The sequence below is a fragment of the Crocuta crocuta genome, unplaced genomic scaffold (assembly GCF_008692635.1).
Source record: "Crocuta crocuta isolate KB4526 unplaced genomic scaffold, BGI_CrCroc_1.0 scaffold36, whole genome shotgun sequence".
Lineage (NCBI taxonomy): Eukaryota > Metazoa > Chordata > Mammalia > Carnivora > Hyaenidae > Crocuta > Crocuta crocuta.
The window spans coordinates 5,239,438-5,250,052 of NW_027532203.1; positions in this window are offsets into that span (position 1 = coordinate 5,239,438).

Consider the following 10,615-nt stretch of genomic DNA (forward strand, 5'->3'; position numbering starts at 1 on the left):
ATTTGATGTAACCTCTTTTCTCATTCTAAATGTATATTTATTTTTATATTTAATTTTTATTTATAATATTGTATTTTTTCTCTTTAAGACACCCCTCCCCCCCAATTGTATAAATTTCAGGTGCTGCAGTGGCCATTCCTGCCTAGTTTCCTCCACTGATTCCACCTTTTCTCTCTGATTTCCAAACTTTGGAGAGCCCCAGGGCTCCGTTCTTAGACTTTTCCCTGTCTGGATTCACGCCCCAGGTATCTGGGTAGTCAGGGTTTAACCAGAGAAGCACAACCACAATGGAATTGGGGTTTATTGTTGGAATAAGACCTTATACAATTGGAAAGGAAGGTCTGAAACGGGGCAGGAAGAGATCGGAGCAGAATTCCTGACTGGGAAGCGCTGGGGTGAGGGACAGAGTTGGGACTTCCAGAGACACACCACCTGCTACCATAGGACCACAGTGGAGAGATGGAGAAGTCTGTGGAAGGCCGTTGTCTCTGAGTCTGGGGGTGGGCTTGGGGCCGCTGTTGGCTAAGAGGGCCACCAGTTGGGAAGAGGAGCTAGATGCAGATTGGGAGAGAAGGGCATGAGCGAGCCCCCGGGACCTAAGTGTCTGTCTCCGTCTGCATCCTGATCACACACCCCTCCGAGAGTAATGACGACTGCTTCACTTCCGCCTCCCAGTTTCATGCACATCTCTTTCTTGGTCAGTGCTAATCTGGAACCATACAAGAAAAATGATTCTGGGATAGACTTCTGTTTGGCCAAGTGAACACAGTTCAAAAGCACGTGTTAGGTAATCTCACTTCGTCTTGTGGCTTTAATTCCAGCCATATTCTGATGACTCACAAATTTATAATTCCTGTCTGGCCTTCTCTGGAATCGAGATTTATGTCTAACTCCCTCCTTAAATCACCATGTAGATATTTAATCGACATTTCAGACTGAACATATAAGAGAAATGAGCTCCTAATCAGCTCACTGAACCTGTTCTTTCCAGAATCTTCCTCTGAGGAAGAGTCCAGGTGCTCTGGCTAAAAATCTCGGGATCATCCTTTACTCCTCTCTGTCCCAGCCAATTGATCAGAAAAGCCCATTGGCTGTTCCTTCAAGAAATATCCATGACTTACTACTTCTATTGTAGGTTGGAAAATTTCCCCACTTCCAAGAGATTCATACCCGAATCCCTAGAATCTGTGACTCTTACCCAAAATGGCTTTAAAAAAGGGGTCTGGAGCATTGGTTAATGATCGGGAGATGGGGAGATCATCCATGTGAGACCGAAATACAATCACATGTATCCTTAAGGAGATACCAGAGGAAGATACCAGAGGGGTATTTGGGATCTCTCCCAGAGGAGGAGGGGATGTGAAGATAGAGTAGAGAGAGGTTAGAAGGTGCCAGTCTTGAAGACTGGAATGATGCGGCTACAAGTCAAGGAATCACACGGCTACCAGAAGCTCTCAGAGGCCAGAGCGCACAGCCTTGCTAACACCTAGACTGTGGCCCAGTGATGCTGATTTTGGACTTCTGGACTCCAGAACTGAGAGGGAATAAGGTTGTCTTCAGCACCCACTCTGTGATAATTTGTGATAGCAGCTACCAAAGCCAATTCCCCATTTCTCCCTCTGACACCCGTGTTGCAGAGTGCCACCAGAGTGCCTGGATTCTTCCAGTAGCTTCCTGTCTCACTGGCTTCTCTGCTTCTACCGTCACCCCACTCACTATGGCCTAGTCTCAGCATAGCAGCCAGAGCGCACCTTTAAAAATGTGATTCAGATCATGTCACTCATTTTTCGAAAGCCTTCTGTTGTTTCCCTTCTCAGACAGAGTACAATACACTGTTTTCATAATCAACTTACAGAGCTCTGTTTAACTTGGTCCCTTTTTACCTGTCTGACTTTATCTCTGACATTCCACTTTCATACTATTAGCTTCCTTGATGTTCCCTGAGCATACAAAATGTGTCCCTACCTCAGGACTTTTGAACCTGCTCTTCCATCTCCTTAGACTGACCTCCTGCCTCCCATAGCCACCTTGCTTACTTCTTCACTTGATAGATGAGACCTTCTATGTCTACTCTTAAAAATACCAGCCATCCAGGGGTGCCTGGGTGGCTCAGTCAGTTAAGCATCTGACTTCAGCTTAGGTCATGATCTAACGGTTCATGGGTTCGGGCCCTGCGTCAGGCTCTATGCTGACAGCTTAGAGCCTGCAGCCTGTTTCAGATTCTGTGTCTCCCTCTCTCTCTGCCCCTCCCCAACTTGCACTCTCTCTCTCTCTCTCTCAAAAATAAACATTAAAAAAATAAAAATTAAAAAATACCAGCCATCCAGCCTCACTCGCTCTCACATTGTAATGCTGTTCCTTTCTTACTTCATTCACAACCATATCAAAGTCTGACAAATATATTCTTGCTTAGTTGTTTAATTCTTCACCCTCCCCCATTAGAATGTAAGCTCTGTGAGAGCAGGGATAGCTATGTGTTTTTTTTTTTAACCAATGTTGTATCCCCAATACCTAGAAAGGGCTATGGATGCTGATAGTGTTTACTGCAGTAATGAATTATCCAAGAATGCTAAGTTAGTTTTATATATTTCAAACGTTTAACTTCATTAAAAGTTCTTACATTGAGTTGTAATAAGCAATCACTCAGTTCATTCTTTGGTTTCATTCATATTCTGGAGGTGCGAATGCTTCCACTTTTCCAAATGTCACTCTGGTCAGCAACTGAACCATATGTCGGATTCAGTTGTAATGTAAACAATGGGACTACCATGCATTCTAGAAAGGAAGGCCTTCCCTCCATTTCTGTGTCTTCCACATTTCCCTACTTTAAACTGGAAGGAAGGGCTTAAGTGGGAATACGGTATTCCTTTAAGGGGTTTTCCCAATCCAACAGTCTGATCCTGGCTGTGGGTTTAATAAGCACCACTTAGTGCACATCCATCCGCCTCGTTTAATTCTTCCTCCCCCAGTCACTTCCTGTCACAGCAACCCCTTTCAAAATTAAACTCCAATTCTAAAACAAATAAAGCACCGGCAGGAAGGGGGGATGAAAGACAGCATTTGGGAACAGTTTTGTTTGAAAGCTTGATCAGCATTCTTTGCAAACAAGCTGTGACCGTATGTGGCAGGGTGGGTAGTGTGGACTGAGTTTTAAAATACAAGTGATAGACTGTAATAAGTGTCTGAGTTAGAAAGCTCATTAATGATTGTAATGATTAGTTTGATAGTCAGAAGTGATACCTTGAAAGAAGTCTTTCTCTCTCTAAGGAGATATTTCTGTGCCTTTTTATATATTGAAAGATTGCAAAGAGGTGGCCTGTAGTGAGTTAAAATTCTTGCTATGTATTAGCAGAGAAGCTATGGACAGTTGGTTAGGACTTGTTTCTTGGCTAAAACCAAGGTCACTTGAATTCAAATTTATTGATACACCAACAGAAGTTATTTTTAGAACCAGATCTATCGCCTCTAGGTGCTCATCCCTAAAGGAAGAGAAAAACAGGTGTAAAAGATGTGTATGTGTTTCTTTTTATTGATTGATTCATTTTAATAAATATTTTTGAGTTCTGCCCAAAAGCCAGGCACAGTGTTAAGCCCTAGACATTTGATGAGGAGCAGAGATCCTGGGTATTATATGGTAAGCAAAAGTCATCACAGTTTCTGCCTTCATGAAGCTTACAGTCCAGAGGGAACATAGTCAGTGATCAAATAATCACACAAACAAATGAAAAATAACAACCATGGGTTGTGTTACCAAAGAGAACAGTATAGATTCTCTGAGAGATTCTCATGGGAAGCCTGATCCAGTCTGAGGAGTCAGGAATGATGGTTGACTTACAGCTGAGAGGCAGGTTACTTAAGAGAGGACAAGAGCGTGCACGGGATTCAGGGCAGAAAGGGTGATGTGCACAATTGCCCTGGGACAGGCAGGGTTGCAGTGTATTCAAGGAGCTGTAACAAGTACAACGAAGGGCTGTGAATCTGGAGCTTGAAAGTGAGAAGTCCAGAGACAGAAAAAAGAGGTAGGAAGGGGCATGAATACCCAGTGCTTTGTGGGTTATGTTAAGGATTTTGATCTCATTCTCAAGGAGAAGCCATTGGGAAAGGGATTGGGGCGGCTAACCAAGAACNCTCCTTATACCCCTCCATTTTGGGTCACAGACAATGTGCTGTAGGGTGGTAAGGGTAAATAAAAGTTGAACCAGAAACTTACTGATCTTCTCTCATAAGGCTTACAGTCTAGGATACAACATGTGTGATAAAGATAGTCCATGAATATTTTTTTTAATTTTATTTTTTAAATTTCTGAGGGAGAGAGAGAGACAGCGTGAGCAGGGGAGGGTCAGAGAGAGAGAGAGAGAGAGAGAGAGAGAGAGGGAGATACAGAATCTGAAACAGGCTCCAGGTTCTGAGCTGGCTATCAGCACAAAACCCTACGCAGGGCTCGTGATCTCATGACATGAGCCAAAGTCGGACACTTAACGGACTGAGCCACCCAGGCGCCCCAAGATAGTCCATGAATAAATATTTTCAGTTTACATAATGTAACAAAAGAACAATGTAGGCACCTCTGAGATCAAATGACAGTGGTCCTATCCTTGGATGGAACTAACTGGAAAACCTCAGGGAAGCTTCTGAAGGTTAGGTTGACTAAATGTTATTAATATGATTATTGGTGGGGCGCCTGGGTGGCTCAGTCAGTTAAGCGTCTGACTTCGGCTCAGGTCTGATCTCACCTTTTGTGAGTTCCAGTCCCACATCAGGCTCTGTGCTGACGGTTCAGAACCTGAAGCTCGCTTCAGATTCTGTGTCTTCCTCTTTCTCTGACCCTCCCCACCTCACACTCTGTGTGTGTGTCTCTCTCTCAAAAATAAACATTAAAGAAAAATTTTTTGATATGATTACTGGAAATTTCAATTCACCTTGGATCATCTACTCCCAATCCCTATTTCATTAGGTGACCTTGACTTTCATGCTTTCTCACTCTGTATATAAATAGCAGAGAGTAGGTAGCAAGGCACTTATGTTTCTGGAAAATACAAAAGCCCATTTATTCTGAGTGCCAGCTCTGAGACATACATGGCAGTAAATGAAACAATAAACTATCAGATCATTGGGCAGCTCTGATTTGGTTCTGTCTATATATAATCCACCAGGAGGGTAGTAGTATTGATATTTCTAAATTAACACCCTTTTCCTTACTAAACCAATTACTTCCAACATGTTACAGTTCATCACCTCAAAATAGTTTTTTTTTTTTTCCCAATCAGTTGAAGACAGAAAATCCATAAGCAGTTTATCAGTGTGTGATGCTGTTTGCATTTCAGTGCTGCTACCAATTTGGATTTTCATCATTCTTTGTACTCTTAGCCCAGTCTCCTCACAAATTAATGTATTTGTGTGAAAACAAGCAGCAATTCTTGTTTATAAATGTAGCCTGGAAACCAGCCAGAGCATACTTACTTGAAACTTCGGGTGTGGTTGATCGTTCCTGAAGATAAAGCTCAATATTGTTATTCTTCTAAATTGACCTAGCCCTTTCCTGAAACATACCAGCCCTGTGCCTACAGCAGAATCATGTTGGGTACTCCACAAAGGACTATTGAGCATGGTTTGAATTCTGTCTGAACCACTTGCCATTATCTGGTTAATATACTTGATCATTCTGATTTAATTCCTATCAGTCATTTAACAGTATATATCTTGGAGAAGTTACTTAAATTCTTTTTTGTTTTAAAAAACTTTTTAATGTTTATTTATTTTCAAGAGATAGAGAGACAGAGTGCAAGCAGGGGAGGGGCAGAGAGAGATGGAGACACAGAATCCCAAGCAGACGCCAGGCTCTGAGCTGTCAGCACAGAGCCCAATGCGGGGGGGATTGAACACATGAACCCATGAGGTCATGATCTGAGCCGAAGTCTGGTGCTTAACTGACTAAGCCATCCAGGCGCCCCGATGTCATTTTTAATGTCACTTATCATCATAATTGACATACCAGCCATCAGCCATCCACCTATCCAGCTACTTAAACATCCTTTAGTTCACTAAGACTGTGGTATCTTCTAGAGAAAAAGACAAGAGATTTCAGTTTAGAATAGATTTTTCCTTCTCTCCCTTCTCTTTTCTGCTTTCCCTTCTCTTTGCTCAGTTTCAAAAGTAAATTGTTCAAGAGTTGCAAATAGGAAAATCTCCACATAGTGCTCCAAATAGATTGAATAAAAGGCTCAATAGAAATCTCATAAATAATGTTGTAGTGAAAATGTTTACTTCTAACTGGTATGTAGATGAGGAATCTGTTAGGATCACATGCTTTCTTGTTTATTGTCTGATTTATAAACAAGACTGATCTACAAGTATATGCAAAAAGTAGGGACAGGGCATGAAATTTCACTTGTAAGGACACAAGTCTAAACCAGACTGACTCCATAATAGGCTTTAAGTTTCCCCTCTAAACCAGAAGGCCTAAGTTTCAGTTTCCCTGAAACTATCAGGCAGCTACACATTGCCCAAGGCTGAAGAAACTGCCCACCACTTCACTCCACCACACTCCCTTGGCAACGCCCAATCAAGAAAGGCCAGCAACTATAGATAAATCTTAGCTACCTAATGTTAAAGTTAACCCATTAGGTGCCGAACAAGACCCTAGGCTCGCTCTGTAATTGGTTGAATTTAAAAGTACTCTAAATGTTGTAATTGGGTCTTGCCAAAAGTAACAAATACTCTAGACAATGTGTATGGTTAAACCTGCTGTCAATGATGTTGTATAATTATGATTGGATCACTGTTTCCATGCCACAACTTCTGTAACTCCCCCGTCACAAACCCCATAAAAACCCTACTCTGCCTTTGTTCGAGGCTCTCAGCACGGATCCACTGCGTTGGTGAGGTCTGGGAGCCCGAGCTCGAGCCCGTAATAAAGCCCTTTGCCTTTGCATGCGTGACTCGGTCTCCCCGGTGGTCTCTGGTCGTTGAGGATACTGCGATCTGGGTATAACACACTGAGAGCCTTAGTATGTCACTAGCTTTGGGAGTCTTTTTGGACACCTCTATGATGAGCTAACAATTCAGTATAACACACACATATTGAATGTATATCACACGTAAGGCATAGTATAAAGTCCTGAGGAAATAAGGGAAATGAAATGCAAATTACTCATGATACTGTATCTGTTAATTCTGTAACACACTTTTTTGGGTACTTTTTCACATGTTGAAATCAAGATGGTGTGTCATAGTTTAGTTGATAGTGTTTTTTTCATTTTTTGTGGTTTATAGGATAATGGTGCAGATTATACCTGATATCCTCTTCGAGCCAGGAGAATACAGAAGTAAGTTGCTGTGAGAACAGCACATATACTATGTCATAGGATCAAAAAGCAAGGAGGGATTATTTCTCCCAGATAACCCAGAGGGAGACTTCACAGAGGAAGAAGCATTATATGAGATGAATTTTAACAAGAAAAAGTGCTGGAATAAAGACCACCATATGTCAATTGACTCTTAAATGTTCTGTCAACAAGGGGTACTTTTATCGCCTGTCTCTTCTCCTGTCCCATGTTGTTTTTACAACGATTTTGTCATTATAAATAAATATACATTTATCAAGAGATACTTTACTTCTCAGCTTGATGGCAAAAGCCATACATGACTGGTGATCAGAATTTCGAATCAGAGGAGATAATCAGTATTCTGCTGAGTTAGCATTTTTGGCCACAAGCCAAGAAATTTAATATTTTAATTATTCTCTGAAATTATTATTCCAGGTAACTTTAGTTTGTACTAGGATTTTTGCAATATTGACAAGAATTCATCCTAGATGGGAACACCATTCTGCATGAAAAATGCATCATAAGAAAATAAAGAGACTTGGGACCCACAGGTTGTGATCCTTAACGTTGTTTGCCTAGTGCTTTGTGCAAAAGAGGAAAATTAGGAGAGATGTCACAGGCAATAGCAGAGGAGCCACAAGCAGAGAGACTTGAATGTCATCCTTATCACTGAAAAAAAAATCATTAGCTTGAATATGAAAGGACAAATAGTATGAATGTGGTTACCAAAAAAAGAAGAAGAAGAGCTCATCTACAGCACAGCTACAAGAAGTAAGTCCTGGATGACTAAATTCCTCCCAAAAGAACACAGACAGGAGTACCTGGGTGGCTCAGTCGGTTAACCCTCCAACTTCGGCTCAGGTCATCATCTCGCAGCTTGTGGGTTCGAGCCCCTTGTCAGGCTCTGTACTGATAGCTGGGAGCCTGGAGCCTGCTTCGGATTCTGTCTTCCTCTCTCTCTCTGCCCCTCCCCCACTCACACTCTGTCTATCTCTCAAAAATAAACAAACATTAAAAATTTTTTGAAAAAACAAAAAAGAACATAGACATGCCGTAGCCTGTGTGTTCACCTGTAGCACAGCACCTTCCAGTAAGTGTAGGAGTGTGTGAGCTGCGCCATCAGTTCTCTATTCCTGATGTGAGGATTCCAAGTAAGGGTTGTGTAATATTGTAAGAGCTTAACTGCTGGAGCTAAATCACCTCGGTGGAGTTAACATCCACCTCGGTGCGTGCTCCGATTCCACCGCGTGTTCTGGGCCTTTAGGTAAGTTACTGAAGATCTTTGACCTTCAATTTTCTTACTTACAAATGGAGAAAATGATGGTATCAATATTAGAAGCTGTTTGTAAGAATGACAGAATTTTTGTCAGTTGTAGGATGCGTAGTTAACAAGACTTAACACTTACTCAGTTTTTCTTAGAACTTGCTTGGAAGACCAAATGTCAAAAGACATGGTGTAGAATAATAAATCTAATCTTCTCTCTTCCCATCATCTCCTAAGATGCCAAACTGGCTGGCGATCAAAACCCTAAGGAGAAAACATATGCTCCAGACACCAGCCTCATCTTGGCAATGGTCTGCGTTTAACTTGACAGTAAATAGGAGGTGACAGCTGAACCTGATGTGGAGGCTCCAGAAGGGTGGTTGTCTTGGAGGACTTTAACGGGAAGCTCACCTATTGCAAATAATTATCACTGTAAATACATGAGGGTAGGAAATAGAGGATTTTACAGAAGAAAGTTCTGGGATCCCTGGATAGGGTTGAAGTGAAGTGGGAAATAATGTTGATGGAATACATCCTGTTGAGGGGACCATGGCTGCTGTCACGACCTCCGTTCCACACATTTTTAAAAAATGTTTTTATGTTTTATTTTATATTTAAGAGAAAGAGAGCGAGCTCGTGAGCAGGGAGGGGCAGAGGGGGAGGGAGGCACAGAATCCGAGCAGGCTCTAGGCTCTGAGCTGTCAGAACAGAGCCCGATGCGGGGCTCAAACTCATGAATTGCAAGATCATGACCTGAGCTTGGGTGCTTAACTGACTGAGACACCCAGGCGCCCCCTCACCCATGTTTCTTTAAAAATTCCTTTTAATGAAGCTTCTGCACAGCCAAGGAAACAACCCAGAAAATTAATAGGCAACCAACGGAATGGGAAAAGATAGTTGCAAATGACATATCAGATAAAGGGTTAATATCCAGAATCTATAAGGAACTCACCAAACTACACGCCCGAAAAACAAACAACCCAGTGAAGAAATGGGCAGAAGATATGAACAGACACTTCTCCAAAGAGGACATCCAGATGGCCAACAGACACATGAAACGATGCTCAGCATCCCTCCTCATCAGGGAAATACAAATCAAAACCACACTGAGATACCACCTCACGCCAGTCAGAGTGGCTAAAATGAGCAAATCAGAGAACTCTAGATGCTGGCGAGGATGTGGAGAAACGGGCACCCTCCTACACTGTTGGTGGGAATGTAAACTGGTACAGCCCCTCTGGAAAACAGTGTGGAGGTTCCTCAGGAAACTAACAATAGAACTCCCCTATGACCCAGCAATAGCACTGCTAGGAATTTACCCAAGGGATACAGAAATGCTGAGGCATAGGAGCACATGTACCCCAATGTTCATAGCAGCACTCTCAACAATAGCTAAAACATGGAAAGAGCCTAAGTGTCCATCAACAGATGAATGGATCAAGAAGATGTGGTTTATCTATACCATGGAATACTACATGGCAATGAGAAACAATGAAATCTGGCCATGTGTAGCAACATGGATGGACCTTGAGGGTGTTATGCTGAGCGAAATAAGTCAGGCAGAGAAGGACAAATATCATATGTTTGCACGTATAGGAGGATTAGGAGGAACTTAACTGAGGAACAAGGGGGAGAAGAAGGGCGGAAATGGTGGGGGAAAGGGAGAGAGGCAAACCATGAGAGACTCTTGAATGCTGACAAAAACTGAGGACTGATGGATGTGGGGGGGAGGGGCATGGAGGAGGACACTTGTGGGGATGAGCACTGAGTGTTATGTGGAAACTAATTTGACAATAAACTATTTGTAAAAAATAAAAATAAAAAATCCTTTTAATGAGCCATATCTGAAATTGGCACTGCAGAAAAATTTTTTCCCACAAATGTGCTTAAATATATGCTGAGCAGTAATAATGAAACCTTATCTTTGTCACGTATTTTTGGAGTGTTCAGAGTGCTTTCGCATTTACAGTTCCATATTCTTCACAATCACCTTTTGAGGATAGTGTGGTATAATTATCCCCCTTTT